Consider the following 19924-nt stretch of genomic DNA (forward strand, 5'->3'; position numbering starts at 1 on the left):
TGGGAGACCATGGTATAGAGGCTACAGCACTACCCAAGAAAAGAAAACTATTGATTGATTGTGGAGTGTCCTTCTCCTAGAAGAGCTGCTTACCATAGCTAAAGAATCTCTTCTACCCTTACCAAGAGGAAAGCAGTCACTGAATAATTACAGCGCAGTTGTTATCCGCTTGAGAGAAGAATTGCAATTGAGGTAAAATGCCCATTTCACAATGACCAACTTTCATATCTTTTATTAGTATTCAATGATTCCAGGGTCTTGAGATTTGAAGCAGTCTTCTCATTTACCTTTTTTTTTCTAAGATGCTGTCATTTTAGATTACAGACCATCACTTCCGACGCCAGCTTTGGACATTTATGTTATTAGTTTCTTCAGCCTCAATATATTTTTTTTCCTTTTTATTTTTTTTTTAGAGGTGATACATTTAGAGTGGTTTTGGTAGTTCCTCTTAACCATTGCTTCAGAAGTTGTTATAAATCTATGCTTTTATTGCCTTAGACTGAAATTGTTCTTTTTTACCCATTTGGTCTGTGAGATTTTGATACCTCAAAGGCTATATTAGGCTATACATATAATTCTTTTGGCCTATTTTTTCTACTTTGTGATGAAGTAAGATACAATTCTTTACTCATACCCTTTTATTTCAGGTATTACCAACTGTCTTTATTTGGCGATCCGAGATTTGCTCCGTAATAATCTGCCTATTCTAATTGCTTTTCACTGAACTACTTTAACCTATTTTATTATATTTTTTATCCATTCCAATTATATTAATTTAGTAATTTTATTTATTACGCATTTTTCAGATGTTCGCCACAGCCCATGATGGTGGTAAGTACCCTTTTAAGAAGTTTTACTCTTGTTAGGTATGTTTAGGTTTGTTCAAATGCAGAAAGTATTATTCACATAAGTATGTCATTCACTTCTCGTTTTTGTTTAGTTCTATTTCAATTCAGAAACTGTATTATTGATTTAAGTAAACTATTGAGGCGGTCTTTTTGAAGGAAATTTCTATTCAACGAAGTATTCCAACATTAGTATTTTGATAGTGATGATAACATATCGAAGATTGATTGCTAAGCTAATTCGTGCAATCTCTACTATTTCGTTATTCCAGTTTCGAAAACTGGCTGGAAAATGGTGTTATCGTCTGCTTACTTTTACTTTTACGGGTTTATTTCTCGACCTCCATCAGACAATAAGAGTCTGTTCAGGCGGGCCTTGATGTGTGAAAATAATTTCTTTCCAGTTTATATTTTGCTCTGTATCTTTTCAGTTATTCGCTAGCATTTGTATTCAGGCTTAATAGTTTTCTGATCACTATTATAACACTTTCCAAAGAGATAAGTCTTCAGGTTTTTCTACACGGCGTCATCTCCTGAATCTGAGTTATCACTAATATTTCCCTCAGTTAATAAGCATAAATCTAATTCCATTTCATTAATAAGATTTCTAATCTTTATGCGTCTCTAGTTTCCCCTCGTCCTACTTTTTGGCAGATGAATGACGTACTTTAAGATCTAACATTTAGATTTATACGTTCGTTGTAAATTGAAATAAGCAACTATTTTAGCAAACGGAAAAGAATTGCAACAATATGCTTATTAATGCGTCTTTTATTTCTATAGCATCTAGTCTTCCATCCACAGTAAATATATTTCGTATGTATATGAAAACAATTTAGGAAAATATTTTAATTTTTATTCGTCGCATTAAGCCACAAATTTAATAGAATTTCAAATATTCGTTAGTAAATTGTATCAATTATTTGGCATAACAATTTGTTCCGTTCAATTCGATAAATCCTAGTAAATTTAATCACCCTCTCATTATATAAAAACATGTTTATCAAGATGAAGTTCTGACGAATATCGTAACCATAGACAACGTAGTAGAAAGAATATTAAATCCAGTGTTGGATAAATGGTTTTCAAAAGGCATCTTTTTTATCCCACGTTCCATCCCATAGATTTTATGAAAAGAAAAATAAACTCCCTACTCGCATTATTATTTACTATTGATTTATTATCTACGTGATATCAATATATGTGCTTATCTAAACATTCACTTATACATAGATACATACATACATACATACATACCTTGGCCCGACAGAAATATTTATCATTAAAGGATTTTGCCCATGGGTTCGAGATCCCATGACAGAACGAATTCGATGTTAAAGGGTATTTGTGGCTTAACAAATTACTTATATGTATATATATATATATATATATATATATATATATATATATATATATATATATATATATATATATAATGTGTGTGTGTGAATATGTATGTATGTATGGATATATATATATATATATATATATATATATATGTATGTATATATATACTGTATATATACTGTATATATATGTATATTTATGTATATATAAATGTATATATATGTGTGTGTGTAAGTGTGTATGTATACTGTATATGTACTTGTGTATATGTTGTACTGTATGTGTATGTAGATATACAGTGTATATATATATATATATATATATATATATATATATATATATATATATAAGTATATATATATATATATATATATATATATATATACAGTGCATGTATAGATATGTGGTCATGTTTGTATGTATTGAGCATACATATCCTGTACCTGGTATTTATAGTTATTAGAGCCAAAGGAAAGCGACGCATCAGTCTTCTTTCAAATGGTTGGGTTAACTCTATTATGAAAACCAATTGTATTAGCAATGAATGTACCATTAGAAAACTTAAGCGCTTGTTCTTTCCATTCGAAGGTAAATTGAAAACTTTCTTGAAGAAATAAGTTCATATAAGCATATTATTATTATTATTATTATTATTATTATTATTATTATTATTATTATTATTATTATTATTATTATTATTATTATTATGATCATTATCATCATCATTATCATTATCATTATCATTATCTAAACTACTACCCTAGTTGGAAAAGCAAGATACTATAAGCCCAAGGGGTCCTACAGGGTAAAATAGCCCTGGGTGGAAAGAACAAAAAAAAAACTGATATGAGAAATAATGAACAATTAAAATAAGATATTTTGAAAACAGTAACATCAAAACAGATATTTCATATATGAGTACAAAAAGGACTTACGTCAGCCTGTTCAACATAAAATCATTTGCTGCAAGTTTGAACTTCTGACGTATAGCAGGTAATGTTCCAGCACATTTTGATGTTATTTAATATTTCTTGAAAATTATGATATGCAAGATATGAAAGGGTGTATCTCAAAACATATTTCACTATTTTTGTAATTTTGAAATGAAGTAAAAAAATTGATATGTACAAAATATGATTTAAAATCCTGGTGTATACACACATTGCTTAAGGAAATGAACAAATACGTTATGTTGTAATGACATACCATAGAAAAATGTTAGTGGACGATTTCTTTCAATAAGATTTACTATATGCCTCCCTGTATTACTATAATAGCTGACATATATAGAATATTAGAGTAACAAGGTATGTTACATATTTTTTTTACTTTTGAATTTTTTTTACTTTTTCATTATCTACTTTGAATTAAGTGCTCCAGAAGGTGCTACCTTCTATTTTTCAACCATACCTACCTTATATAGGACTCAACGTAGTGAACGAATATACCATATTCATGATTCCTTACTCAATTCTATAACCGAGCATTGAAAGATCTCTATGCAACTCTGCCTCGTCTAGGAATTCGTTTAGATTCTAACCACACATTCGTTGGGTAGTTCTAATAAAATTAATCCTATTTCGTATGATTGCTCTCATTCTTTTTCTTCTCCAGAATTTAATGTTGATAGACTTTTGAGGGTTGCCAGGTCAAATTTTGAAATTTGGCATCACAATTGTATACATAAATGGGGAACTAAAGTTCCTTAAGTAAGTCTTTTATCACCACAATATTAACCACTCGTAAGAAAAAAAGTTCTCCGCTTCAACCTCGCAGTGAATTACTTCAGGTTTTGCATCGCAGGATTATTATTATTATTATTATTATTATTATTATTATTATTATTATTATTACTTGCTAAGCTACAACCCTGTATGGAAAAGCAGGATGCTATAAGTCCAGGGGCCCCAACAGGGAAAATAGCCCAGTGAGGAAAGGAAAAAAGGAAAAACAAAATATTTTAAGAACAGTAACAACATTAAGTATTTCTTTTTTAAATTATAAAAACTTCAACAAAGCAAGAGGAAGAGAAATCAGCGTGCCCAAGTGTACCCTCAAGCAAGAGAACTCTAACCCAAGATAGTGAAAGTCAAATTCAAAAGGCCACTGACATAGTATAAGTTATAGTTAGTGAGTGTCGGGAGACTCAAAGGTCTTTGAATATACTCGGGAGTATATTTAAAAGACCTTTGGCGAACTAATGAATTTGACTGTAATGTACGTTGGCCCGGGTACATAACTGTAAAATATTTCGAAAAATACCGAATACAGTTTATGTTCTCATATATTAGAAAATCTGAACCTAATATGCGAGTTACGTTATCAGAATTATCTCAGTATTTCAAAAATTTTGTTAAATGATTTTTGTTATTAATGAAAACTGAATAATAACAATGTGTGTATGGTATGTATTGTATTATGTAATACTAGTATACGCGACCTGTCAAAAGGCGGCTAAATATTTAGATAGAAATGTACACTCACGCACCCTCTCTCACCAAGGTATGTCTACTCCCTCCTACCCGAGGGATGTGAGACAGAGCGTAACCGGAAAGAAGTATATGTATATATATATATATATATATATATATATATATATATATATATATATAATGTGTGAGTATGTGTGTATATACAAACATATATGTATGTATATAATATATATATATATATATATATATATATATATATATATATATATACACACACATTTATAATCATACATATGTATATACAAACATATGTATGTATGTATATATATATATATATATATATATATATATATATATATATATATATTATATATATAGCTTGATACCTGTTCTTTATTACATAGGAGAGGTTATACCTACCGGTAGCCTATCTAAGTCTCTTTGCTCATATTTATTTACGGTATATATGAAATAACAGAAGGACATTTTTTCCCACGTATATACTCTTGCTTAGTATTATTAAATCCTTGGTTTTGCTGCTGCTCTTCTTCGGCAGCACGAGATGGAATGAGCAGGAAGTCACACTTGTCCAGTTTACCTGATAACCAAAGTTGACGTAGCGAGGAAGGCCATATGCCGTAGGCCTAAGTCGTCATAGTGCCGACTTCCGGTATAGCATCAAAGGCCATTACTTGTAGCGTTTAGGCGTGACATAACAATAAAACATGTTTCTCCGAATAAATGCATTCTCTCTCTCTCTCTCTCTCTCTCTCTCTCTCTCTCTCTCTCTCTCTGTACAAGTCAGGGGCACCCATACTAGGTTGGTTTGCAGTGGCCGATGAGAGTCAACTGCCCATAATCATCAGTCCCCAGACATGAATAAGGACATGTCTGAAGCTAGTTTTTGAGGCCAAAAGGGAAGATTATTATTATTATTATTATTATGATTATTATTATTATTATTATTATTATTATTATTATTATTATTATTATTATTATTTAAGCTGCAGCCCCTATTGGAAAAGCTGAATGTTGAAAACCCTAGGGCTACCACAGGGACAACAAACCAGTGCGAAAAGAATTTGAGAAATAAAGAATAAACCTTAATTGGGAAGCGATGAAAAAATAATTAAATCTATTAAGATCAGTAAGAAATTTAGAATAGATTAAGTTTTATATAAACTATGCAACGATATTCACGTCAACCTATTTAACAGAAAAGCATTAGTAACAACTTTGAACGTATGAAGTTCGATCAATCATACGGGGCTTACAGATAAGATGATCATTGAACAGTTTAGTAACATTTCGATAAAAACTTTTAGAATAATGTTTAGTATTGCGACTTATGATGGATAAGAAAAGGCTTTTAGATAAAATTACATTCCTAGTACTATGTACAAGAACAGGTGATACGGTCTGTGGAGATCTGAATGCAAAGGATTGTCAGTATTATGAAAAATCTTATGGAAAATGTACATATAACTGAATAACAGGGATAGAAAATTTACTGCAAGTTTTTTGTTCAGCTAATGAAAATGAGATTCAACAGATGAAGACCAGGCAGGAGAGCATGCACACACACACACACACACACACACACATATATATATATATATATATATATATATATATTTATATATTTATATATATATTTATACATTAATATGTAATTATGTATTTATATATTTATATATTTATATATATATATATTTATATATATATATATATATATATATATATATATATTTATTTATATATATTTATATATCTATATATGTATAGATATTTATATATATTTATATATTTATATATATATATTTATATGTTTATATATTTATATATTTATATATTTATGTATATATATTTATATATTCATATGTATATATATATACATATACTGTACATATACATATATATATATATATATATATATATATATATATATATATATATATTAAAAATGACATAGGTGTACTAAAAACACGGATACTCCTACGGACTGGGAGAAATTGAATGTATATATTAGAACATATACTGTATATATATATATATATATATATATATATTTATATATATATATATATATATATATATATATATATATATATATATATATATATATATATATATATATATATATATATATATATATACATACTGTATATATATTTGCACGAAAATTTTCTGTAATTTAAATTTTTAAATTATTGTAGTTTAGCTTTGTCGACCTAATTTAATACATTAACCTGTCAGTCAATGACTAATAAACCCTTCAATTTTATGCTCCCCTTCTATACCCTTCTTATGCTCTTGCTCACATCATTGCCATCTTTCTCTCCCCATCTTCCTCCGTCTCCGAAGAGTTCATTACAAACCCCTTTCTTTGTTCACTTCTTTGAAGAGAACCACTTGAAGGTGTGAGGGTGTGGTTGCTGGGAATAACAACTGTTTGAGAGCGTTTCATATAGATGAGATACTCAGTATAAGAGAGAGAGAGAGAGAGAGAGAGAGAGAGAGAGAGAGAGAGAGAGAGAGAGAGAGAGAGAGAGATAGATATTTTGTATAGACCAATGGAAGTAGAAAGGTCTGCTTGAATATCTCTCTCTCTCTCTCTCTCTCTCTCTCTCTCTCTCTCTCTCTCTCTCAAATATACAATAAATGGTCACACGCATTTGTGCGTGTATATATATATATATATATATATATATATATATATATATATATATATGTATATATATACATATATATATACATATAATATATATTCTTATATATATATATACACACACACACACATATATATATATATATATATATATATATATATATATATATATATATATATATATATATATATATGCAGTGCAAGGTAATAGGTTGGCCAGGGCACCAGCCACCCGTTGAGATACTACCACTAGAGAGTTATGGGGTCCTTTGACTGACCAGACAGTACTTCATTTGGTCGTTCTCACTGGTTACGGTTCTCTTTCCCTTTCCCTATACATACACCAAATAGTCTGGCCTATTCTTTACAGATTCTCCTCTGTCTTCATACACTTGACAACACTAAGATTACCAAAAAATTCCTCTTAACCCAAGGGGTTAACTACTGCACTGTAATTGTTCAGTGGCTACTTTCCTCTTGGTAAGGGTAGAAGAGACTTTAGCTATGGTAAGCAGCTCTTCTAGGAGAAGGACACTCCAAAATCAAACCATTGTTCTCTAGTCTTTGGGAGTGCCATAGCCTCTGTATCGTGGTCTTCCACTGTCTTGGGTTAGAGTTCTCTTGCTTGAGGGTACACTCGGGCACACTATTTTATTTAATTTCTCTTCTTGTTTTGTTAAATTCTTCATAGTTTATATAGGAAATATTTATTTTAATGTTGTTAGTGTTCTTAAAATGTTTTATTTTTCCTTGTTTCCTTTCTTCACTGGGCTATTTTCCTGTTAGGGCCCCCTGGTTTATACCATTCTGCTTTTCCAACTAGGGTTGTAGCTTAGCAAGTAATAATAATAATAATGATAAAATATATATGTATGTATATAATATATATACAGTATATATATATATATTATATATATATGTGTGTATGTTTGTGTATGTATATATATACACTATATAAATATATATATATATATATAAATATAGTATATATATATATATATATATATATATATATATATATATGAGAGAGAGAGAGAGAGAGAGAGAGAGAGAGAGAGAGAGAGAGAGAGAGAGAGATGTATATATATATACACGGTATATATAAATATATATATGTATATATATATATACTGTATATGTATATATGTGAAACATGTGTATATATATATATATATATATATATATATATATATATATATACCGTGTATATATATATATATATATATATATATATTTATATATATATCATTTATATATATATATATATATATATATATATATTTATATATATATATATATATATATATATATATATATATATATATATATATATATATATATATATATATATATATATATATATATATATATATATATATATATATATATATATATATATATATATATATATATATACATAAACATAAACATGCACACATGTATATATAATATATATATGTATATATACACTGTATATATATTATATATATACATATATATTATCATTATTATTATTATTACTTGCTAAGCTACAACCCTAGTTGGAAAAGTAGAATGCTATAAATATTATGTATAACTATACATATAAATATACGGTATATACTTGGGCATACTACTTTACGTTTATAATGAATAGATAATATCTTGGTGGAGTTCAAAAATCGAAGACATTGTCTCCGGAAAATCAAGGCTTCAAATAATTTCCAGGTTAAGAGGAAAACTGCATTTACGTTTCTCCATTTTCTTTTAACCTGAAATCTATGTGAATCCTAGCTTTTCCGTTGGAATGTTGTCTTCAATTATTGGACGCCACTAAGATATTATTTATTCATTATGTATATATATATATATATATATATATATATATATATATATATATATATATATATATATATATCTATATTATACATATGGTGATAATTATATAACTCAGGGTAAAACAACAAGAAGAGGGCTATGGTTTGGACCTGGCATGTATGTAGTGCTATATATATATATATATATATATGTATGTATGTATGTATGTATGTATGTATGTATGCATGTATGTTTGTAGAGTATGTGCAAGTATATTGAGTACTCATAGCTTCCCTTTGATAAAATGAATTTATCACGGATATATTTTGTGTAGTATTCTGCTTCTGATTAGGACATATGCCAAGCAACAAAATGCGAAAGGTTTCTACAATGGAATCTTAGCTTATGTTAACCTATGTACGCGGGTGAATAACATGTTTGTTGTAAAAATTGTTCCGAGATGATACAGACTGGGTTAGTAAGGAAAAGCTTCATAAATTAGTGATAGGAGGTTGACAGTTCTTACTAACGAAGGAAATTGACAGCAAATGTGGACCATCCATGCATATAATCTTATCTTATTTTATAGGCCTTGGTCTTATCTAGAATGCATTAGTTTGCACGTCGTGCCTGTTTAAACTTACGGCAATATAATTTTGTGTTGTAGTCATGTTTCATATTTTATCTGAAGATTAGCTTTTTACTTTGCTTCGTTAATAATCTATTGTTTTGTTAACTTTTTTTATATCTTTTATAGTTTGCAATTACTTCTACATTTTTCCCTCTATTCTCAGCTCCTTTCCCATTTGGGACCCCCTGGCCAACAGTAATCTGTAGTGTTAATTATTATTGCAGCTTGGCTCCTATTGTTAGTGATGATAATGAAAAATGGCAGTAGTAATAAGAATAATAATGATAGCAATACTTCCAGATAACATACGGTTGTTAGGTGACTGAAGAGAAATGGACGTTTTCCACTCATGGTATTCAGAGTAGTCCATTGTCTAAATCTGTAGGTCCGTAGAGATTCATTGCTAAGGCAGTCGAGTTGCAAGGCGCTTACTTGACTAAAGTCTTGGCTGCAATCCTTGGTGGTAGTGGAGAGAGTGCCTGTTCTTAAACAATTGCTTCTCTCTCTCTCTCTCTCTCTCTCTCTCTCTCTCTCTCTCTCTCTCTCTCGGTCGCTTTACTGATTGCTTCACGTCTTATGAATGGCGGACAAATTTCTGCTAGCTTGTGGAGGGCTAGAGGAGGTGCTGGCTTTAGGTTGCCTGTGATAAGGCGACCTGCTTTGTTGAGTTTAGAATCAACCTTCCAAGCATGACAAGACTTGGGCCATATGGGAGATCACTATCTGGCTGTTCAATAGCACAGCACCCAGAGCATACTGCTTATAGCCTCAAGGAAACTAAGTCAGCACCCCACTTTGAATTTGCCAGCTTAGCCAATAAACTGTTACAACTCGACAGTTTTTTTATTTAGCTTTTCCACATGTTTGAAGGAAATTGTTATGTCCAGAGTTAAACCAAAATAAGTGAGCTATTTGATTCAATATTTTCACGTCACCATTTGATGTTCAGAGTTTTGTTTGCCAAATGGCTGTTTAAATGGAAAGTACAGACTTGAGCCTTTCCTTGGCTGGCATTAAAGAACCGTTTTCAAAGTACTATGTTAGGGCCTCAAGAGCTATAGTGAGGCGTTCTTCTATTGCTGCCAAGCTTTTGGGATGCATGGCAATGCAAATTTAGTAGGCATAGATGAAGCGCCGTATGTTGTTGAATTCATTCTGCTCGTGTGTACAGTATATATGTAAAATAGAATAAGAGCTAGAACAGAGGAATGCATTCTTTTGGAGCCTCCAAATGCTACGTTTACCATCTATTTCAACAAAATAGTGCCTGTTAGTCAGAAGGGATTCTATGAAGTGAACGATGGTTATGTTCTTCACAACTTCGGCAAGTTTGAGGAAGGCATGGTGGTTAAATAGATTCGTAAGCAGCTGTAATGTCTACAAATACAGTACCAGTGATGAGTTTATTCACGAATCCGTCCTCTATATATACTCTATTAGTTAGATTCAATACCTGTCCACAAGCAGGAACGTTAAGGCTTAAAGCCTGCCTGGTCGGGCATTGTTTTTCATATACAGTAGGTTGTGTGCGACCCAGAACCAGGCGCTCATAAAATTTGTATAGGGTACAGTGGAGGGAAATAGGTCTGTACCTTGTTAGTCGTTTATGATATGTTTTAGGTTTCAACAAGGCTGCTACGTTTGCTTTTTCTAATTGCATAATTGATAGAGAGTGCAAATATCCATTCTAATTTCTTGATGCCGAAATAGCTGATCATTTCGGTTGTTATTGTTTGTAGGCCAGCAGCTTTCTCGGGCTTCAGGATGTTGATGGCCTCTTGGAGTTCCTTCATGGTGAAAGGAAAAAAGATCTCATCGTTGCTCTGAATGGCTTTTTTAATGTTTTTTTTTTTTTTTTATTTTGGGTTGGGGAGGGGGAGGTCAAGGTCAAGCAAAATGTTCAATTCACGTAATCTGCCTCAAGTTTGGACATCGTTGTCACAGAGACTTCAAACTTGGTTCATATTTGAGAGCATGAAAATCCACGCATATAAATACATGTTAGGTCAAGAGGCGAGCAAAAGGTCGAGAAATAAGCTGCCACGGAGGAGGTTTGCGCTCTACTGAGTGCCCCTCTACTTTGCTCTGTATTAAGATTCTTTATATTCATTCATACTTAATATATATTCACAATCAATCTTCCTTCTGTAATAAGGTGGATCCATAATAAAGTAGTACCACATCAGCCAGCAACATCTTGCTTTATCACAAAATTACTCTCTGTTCTCCAGTAGGAAAATGCATTGGGCACTTCCTACAACCATACTAATTGCACGGCGCATTTTTATCGTGCAAGCATTCCCTCCTCTCCTTAATAATGGACATTTTCACTACTGATACCTGTGACTGAACACCTGAATTTTTACACTGGCTTTGCTAAAATCCTTAGCTTCCAAGAATCCTTTTATTTTGTTCCCCCAGTACGGAAGAACTGTCTTAGAGGGATATAGTTCTTTCGTGTTGCAAAGTTTAGTGCTTCCTAAAGTGCTAATGGTATTAATGTAAAGGCCAGACTAATATATGTCTTAATATATATATATATATATATATATATATATATTTAATTATTTTTATACTGTATATATATATATGTATATATATATACAGTATATATATATATACTGTATATATATATTGTATATATGTGTGTGTACATATATATATTTATATATAGATATATATATATATATAAATAAATATATATAGATATAGATATTCTCATATGTAAACATCTATATTTGTAATGCGTGTGGGTGTGTCTACTTATGCATAGAATTATATGAATATATTATATACTATTATATAGTATATATATATATATATATATATATATATATATTTATATATATATATACACGTATATAATGATACTGTGAGCAGACGCCAGTAATGCCTTTTGCCAGCTCACATGTATGAATATATGTGCTTCCTTTGCGAGAGCCAGTGGGCGCAGTGCGTGTACTCAGAACCCTTGCAGTCCATGCATAAAGCGAAGTCAATCCTAAATAACAGTATCTATCGCTCCCACAAAAGCACCACGCCCCCGTATCGTTCATGCCCACCCTGATTCATAAATATGGCGCCCACACGGGGTATCCTATTCATTAGACCCTTCGGCTAAATGCTGGGTTGGTTGAAGCCAGCCAAGATATGTCTGACTGGCGAATTAAATCGCAAGCACAAAGGAGGCTGTGTGTGTATGTGTGTGTGTGTGTATTTGCATCTGTATCTGTGTGTGTGTTTGTTTGTATATGTGAGAGAGAGAGAGAGAGAGAGAGAGAGAGAGAGAGAGAGAGAGAGAGAGAGAGAGAGAGAGAGTTGAGTCTATCGATCAATAAATGTAAATTCTTAGAGAGAGAGAGAGAGAGAGAGAGAGAGAGAGAGAGAGAGAGAGAGAGAGAGAGAGAGAGAGAGAGAGAGAGAGAGAGAGTTGAGTCTATCGATCAATAAATGTAAATTCTTAGAGAGAGAGAGAGAGAGAGAGAGAGAGAGAGAGAGAGAGAGAGAGAGAGAGAGAGAGATTGTGTGTGTGTGTACTGACCAATAAATGTTAATTCTTAAAATTTGAAACATCATCACACAGAGAGAGGGGGTATGGACTTGGTGGGGATTGAATGTAGACATGCCGTACTCCTATTGCAACTGGCTTCCCCAAAAAGAAGACTTAAATCAATTTCCTCACTGATTTATTATTTTTAATCGTAGGGCTGATAGAGTTGTGAACCCTTTTCTCCCAAGTATAGTAAGTTATCAATAAAAAAGGGAAATATAAGGCTTAAAGCAGGGTTACAGAATTGCTTCTCTTTGCTTTGACACTCCTCCGATTTCCAATTAGAATGTACTGTACTTGTTAAAATAGTTTTGACTCCGTATTGTGCGATAGTACAACCCGTTCGAATCTATAAACGTATTAAGTAAACAAATTTTTTATAAATCCTATCCCATATCCTTCGAGACAAGGTTAACTCTATTCCCGGAAGGATAGGCGTGTTTAAGTACGTCCCTGTTACGTACACGATATCTTTCTGGATATTTGCGCCAGGAATAGTAACCCTGTGATACCTCTACTGATAAAATTCTGTGGTATATCACTCGCAGGAAATATCCCAAGTAGAAAGCTGTCAATGGGGAACTTCCATCAGGACGACATGGATATCTCTCCCAAAAATAGATTTTACCTTTGTCAAATCCCCTTTAGCAGCCTCTAGAGGCAGATATTTATCACTTTAAAATTTTATATACTGCAGGTAGTACAGTAGTTTGGCCAAGGCACTGTTGAGATACTACCGCAAGAGAGTTATTGGATCCTTTGACTAGCCAGATAATGTATTGGATCCCTCTCTCGTTATGGCTCATTTTCCTTTGCTTTCTTATACACCGAATAGATTGACCTATTTCGTTATACACCTAACTATTCTAAGACAATCGATATAAGTTTCTTCACTCACGAAATTAACTATTGCATTGCAATTGTTCAGTGGTAACGTACCACATGGTAGGGGTAGAAAAGAGACTTTAGTTATGATAAGCGGCTCCTCTAGGAGGACAGTCGAAAATCAAACCATTGTTCTCTAGTCTTGGGTAGTGCCACAGCCTCTGTAACATGGTCTCCCACTGTCCTGGGTTAAGATTTCTCTGTCTTGAGGGTACACTCAGGCACATTATTCCGTTTCCTTATTTCCTTACCTCAATGAGCTATTTTCCTTGTTGGAGCACTTAGGCTTATAGCATCTTGCATTGCCAACTAGGGATGTAACTTAGCTAGTAATTAATATTAATAATATAATTTTTAATTTAAATGAGATTTGTTTCATATACTGTGAAAACTATTTTTACAATACTGCATGAAATCCGGCTTCCACCGTATTGTAATTACTTATGTATTCTTTTATATATTTCTTTAATGATGTAAAGAGGCTGTATAAGTAGAGTAGTACATTAATATGAAGACAAAAGAGGATGTATGCAGTATAGGTTTGGTAGAATTAAATTGAAAATTAATATACAGATGACTGAATGACTGAAATATAAAGTAAATGGCCTCAGGTTACGAAATTTGTAATAAGTGTTATCGTTAGCAGGGAGATTACAACTACAACTAAACGTAGGTTTAATCGTCGTAGGCCTGGAATCATTAATTACTTTGTGATTTTAGTGCGATGGTTAGCTAAACTAGCTCTCATCTCTCTCTCTCTCTCTCTCTCTCTCTCTCTCTCTCTCTCTCTCTCTCTCTCTCTCTCTCCCCATGATCGTACACAACACACACACACACACACACACACACATATATATATATATATATATATATATATATATATATATATATGTACACACATATAGGCTATATATGCACACACACACACACACACATATATATATATATATATATATATATATATATATATATATATATATATGGAAAGAGGCATAAATGTTGAAACACAGATGCTGATACGGATTGGGAGAAATTGAATATATATTATAAAATATTTTTTTTAATAATAAAACACTGTATATATGTATGTATATATATATAATGTCTATGTATATAATATGTCCCGTTCTGAGTGGGAATACCTTAATGTGGCGAAAGGGTTTGTGTATCACCAAGATCAGCAAAGCTTTACTAGTCAGGGTCACCCATACTAGGTTGGTTTACTGTGAACGATCAGACTAAATTCTCCCCAATGACTAATCTGCTGTAGCTAGCATGACGATGAAAATAGCCAAACCCGTAACGTGAATAAGGACATGTCTGAGGCCTTTGTCCTGCAGTGTACTAGAAACGGCTGTATTTATTGTTGTATAAAATGTATTAAATACATAAACATAGATATATTTGAGAGTGCATGGAAAAAGAACAGTTATATTTCAACCACGCGTATTCTAACAGTGATAGTCTATTAAGTATAATTTTTAAATTATGAGAAAAGACAATCTTAGAAGACGGACGCGAATGGAAATCCAATTCTCATTCAATGGAGAACAAACTTGTAGGCGTCGAGATATAAAACGTGCGCCCTCCCCTGGCCTGAGGGACGGGCGTGCTCCCAGAGGTCCAGCTCCATAAGGGAGTAACGTCTGGAAGAGAGGGAGGGAGGAAGGAAGGGAGGGGGGAGGGGGTAGGTGAGGTGGCATTGTCATGTGTAAATCACTTGGCTTTATTAAGTACCTGATCAATAACTGGAGTCGTTGATTGATGACTGCTTATGCCTGCGTTGATGCGAGTCCGATTAAGTAGATTAGCTTCCAGTTAACTCCTCCTGGAAGAGCAGACCATCAGGCTGGAATGCAACAGGTCTCTTGCTTTGGCATTCCGGAAAGAATATGTTTTTAAAGATCGTAATTCGTTGCGTTACGGAGCCTTGCGTCTAGGCTATGAGTATTTTTTCTCATATCTCTGTTATTCCAAATATGTGATAATTTGTTATGAAGAAACCTGAAACTAATCAAAATATGTTGACGTTATGAATGAATAATATCATGTAAAATGTGCTTTATTAAGTAGCCATTGTAAATAACTTTATTAAATGTCTTTCGAAAGTCACACGACTCTTAAGATTTCATGGCGGGCTCTTAAGACTTGCCAAGAATGGTCTGATACTTTGTCATTACATGCAATAAGGCCGCATTTTCTTCTGTACCGAATTATTGAGATATCTCTAAGAATGTTGTCTTAAGTAATGGTTTCAGATACTTTAAAGAAAAATGATTATTCATGTCCCTTTATAGATGGTCTTTATACAAATAAATTATAACTCTAGTCTTATAACTTGTTTAACTTCTATTTATATTTTACGTTTTTGAAAAATCTCTTAACTTACATGGTTAATTTAATTATCTGTATCTGGGACAGTTATTAACGATTTCAAAATCAAACCAATTTTATGACACGAAAAGAAAGAACTTATTCCTTAGTTTAAACTATGATAAAGTTAATGATTATTCTAGATATATAATGATGAGAGAGAGAGAGAGAGAGAGAGAGAGAGAGAGAGAGAGAGAGAGAGAGAGAGAGAGAGAGAGAGAGAGAGAATAAAGATATTTCGTAAATTGGAACAGATTCAATTTCCCTAAAAAAAAGAATAATAGACGAAAACATTGACTTACAATCCAACTTAAGATTAACTAATAAGATTTAAAGAATTATATTTTCTTATTTATTTATTTTGTGTTATTAGATGAAAATCTTTCAGAATTGTTCTAGGTATTATTACTGCTTTCCGTATTATTCATTAACGCAACGTATATTTCGTTATATTATGTATTTTGAGAAAAAAACTTCTAAAATATATAAATGTTATTTTTTTTTCTCTGTTCAGTAGCCTACCTACTTTGCAGAGAAAGGATTCGATAATGATTTATTCTTTTTATGTGAAGCCGGATCATCTTATAATTACAGTGTATATATATATATATATATATATATATGTATATATGTACATACATATATATATATATATATATATATATATATATATATATATATCTATATCTATCTATATATATGCGCATATGTATGATCGGATATTTATTCTCATACACACGCACACACACACACACACACATATATATATATATATATATATATATATATATATATATATATATATATATATATATATGTGTGTGTGTGTGTGTGTGTATTATATTTATAATTTATATACATCTATACATATATATATATATATATATATATATATATAATATATATATATATATATATATATATATGTATATATGTATGTATGTATGTATGTATATATATGTATATATATATATATATATCTATCTATCTATCTATCTATCTATCTTTCTATATATCTATCTATCTATCTATATATATGTATATATATAAATTATATATATACACCTTTATAACCTCGATTCAAACAGATCGTCCTGGTATCTTTGCAGTAAATTTGCTAGTAAGTGATCACAATTATTCCTAACCAATCTTTCATTGGTGAACTTGATTAATCCAGTCATTTGAAAATCAGGTAGCTTAGTGATTGCAATCACAGAACTTGTTTCTCAACTCAGGCGTTTGCTTCTTTAAGTCAGCAATTTGAAGGAATATTTTAAGTTGGGATTAATCGGCCAAAAACCAAGCGCTCAATTATTGGAAACCCCCCCCCCCATCAAAAAAAAAATTAAAAAAAAAAAATTGTTCCTTTTATTCATGAGGGGAACTATGACACAGGTTTTAAAGGTTTAAAGGTCACTCATGAATGGCAGCCGCAAGGGACAGTGACATTGCCCTATCAAGCAGGACAATGCCCTAGAGATAGCCATATATACATATGATCAGCGCCAAAGCCCCCTCTCTACCCAAACTAGGGCCAAGGAGGGCCAGGCAATGGTTGCTGATGACTCAGCAGATAGATTTATAGGCTCTCCCAAACACCCCCTACCCTTAGCTCACATGGATGGTGAGGTTGCAGCGACCAAGGAAACTAACGAGTTTGAGCGGGGCTCGAACCCCAGTGTGGCGTTCACCAGTCAGGGACGTTACCACATCTTCCCCCACAGCCCTTTATTGAACAAAAAAGAAGTTTATTTTATTGTTCCTTTGTTTTGTATGAGTAGAAATATGACAGGTTTTCATATCTGCTTGTATAATTGAGTGACTTGCGGATTTAATTATATGGCCAGGTATTAGGGCCCTGGAGGCCATTCGACACAGGGTTATATCTGTGGGAATGGCCAAAAAAAATTGCGCTATGGATTGAAATTATAGGTTGTACAACAAGATGAAAAAAGTAAATAGGTGACCTTTAATTAAGAGCAAGTTCAGCTAGAGGCCAATGGGACGTCGCAATGACACTTTTCGTCATGCTCACAGAGTATCGCATGAGGTGTACTGTCTGCGCTATCACCATGTGGGGGAAAGAACTTATAATTGTTATGTAAAAAGCTGGAAATGTTTAAATTTTGGAAGGTCAAGGTCAAAGGTTACGGTCGAGCAAAATGTCCAATTCACGTAATCAGCCATAAGTTTGGACATCATGGCACAGAGACTTCAAACGTAGTTCGTATTAGAGTGTATGACAATCCACGCCAATTAATTCATGTTAAGGTCAAGGTGGAGTCCAAGGTTAAGGTCAAGCAAAAGGTAAAGTTCTGGTCATCAAGCATACGGCCACAATTTTAATCGTAAAGTAATGAAACTTGCAGGATTTTAAACTTATGTAAAGAACTGGAAATTATTAAAATTTAGAAGGTCAAAGGTAAAGGTCACGGACAACCAAAACTTCCAAATCACGTAATCAGCCATAAGTTTGGACATCGTTGTCACAACGACTTCAAAATTGGTCGAGAAATAAGTTTCCACGGCGGAGGTCTGCGCTCTACTAAGTGCCCCTCTAAAACTTGGCTTATATTTGAGTGTATGAAAATCCACGTCAATTAATACATGTTCAGGTCAAGATCAAGGTCGAGAAATAAGCTGCCGCGACGGAGATCTGCGCTCTACCGAGTGCCCCTCTAGTTTATATTGTGAAAGCAGCTGCAATACGAGGTTATATAACTGAAAAACCGCACCCACTTTATTGCCATTTACTTCATTCCCATTCCGACTTACTTTCCTCGATCTTGTTGCCCAAACTGTTAGGAAATTGGCAATATTAGGTTTTAACTCTGTTTTCCTAAGCGGAGAAATTTAGACCCCGCTCCTCCCCGTGTCGTATTACTCTGAATCCATAAGTTCTACGTAACTGAAAAGGAACATTTTCTGATCAAAATGTAAAGAATAATAGATGAGGATCTTTTATAAAGAGAGCAAATATGTTTCAAAATTAGTTTCATACCCTAATCAACAACAACAACAACAGCAACAACAACAACATGAAAATCAACAACAGTAGCAGCCTTTCTAGCAGGATTCCTTGCCATCTTCGTTGTTTATGTTAGGCTGCATTGCTTCTTTGATGCACCCTGCCTCTTTGCGCTTAGTTAAGACATGCATTCTCAATTCCTATTATTATTATTATTATTATTATTATTATTATTATTATTATTTTATCTTATCATTATTTTCATTATTACTTTTGTTATTATTATTATTATTATTATTATTATTATTATTATTATTATTATTATTATTATTATTATTCTTTGGTGTTGAAAATTATAGTTTCAGATACTATTTATTTATCATTTTGTTTGTGCCTACATAAATATCAGTTTACGAGCTGCAGTTTCA

This window comes from Palaemon carinicauda, chromosome 3, assembly GCF_036898095.1.
Source record: "Palaemon carinicauda isolate YSFRI2023 chromosome 3, ASM3689809v2, whole genome shotgun sequence".
Taxonomy (NCBI): Eukaryota; Metazoa; Arthropoda; class Malacostraca; order Decapoda; family Palaemonidae; genus Palaemon; species Palaemon carinicauda.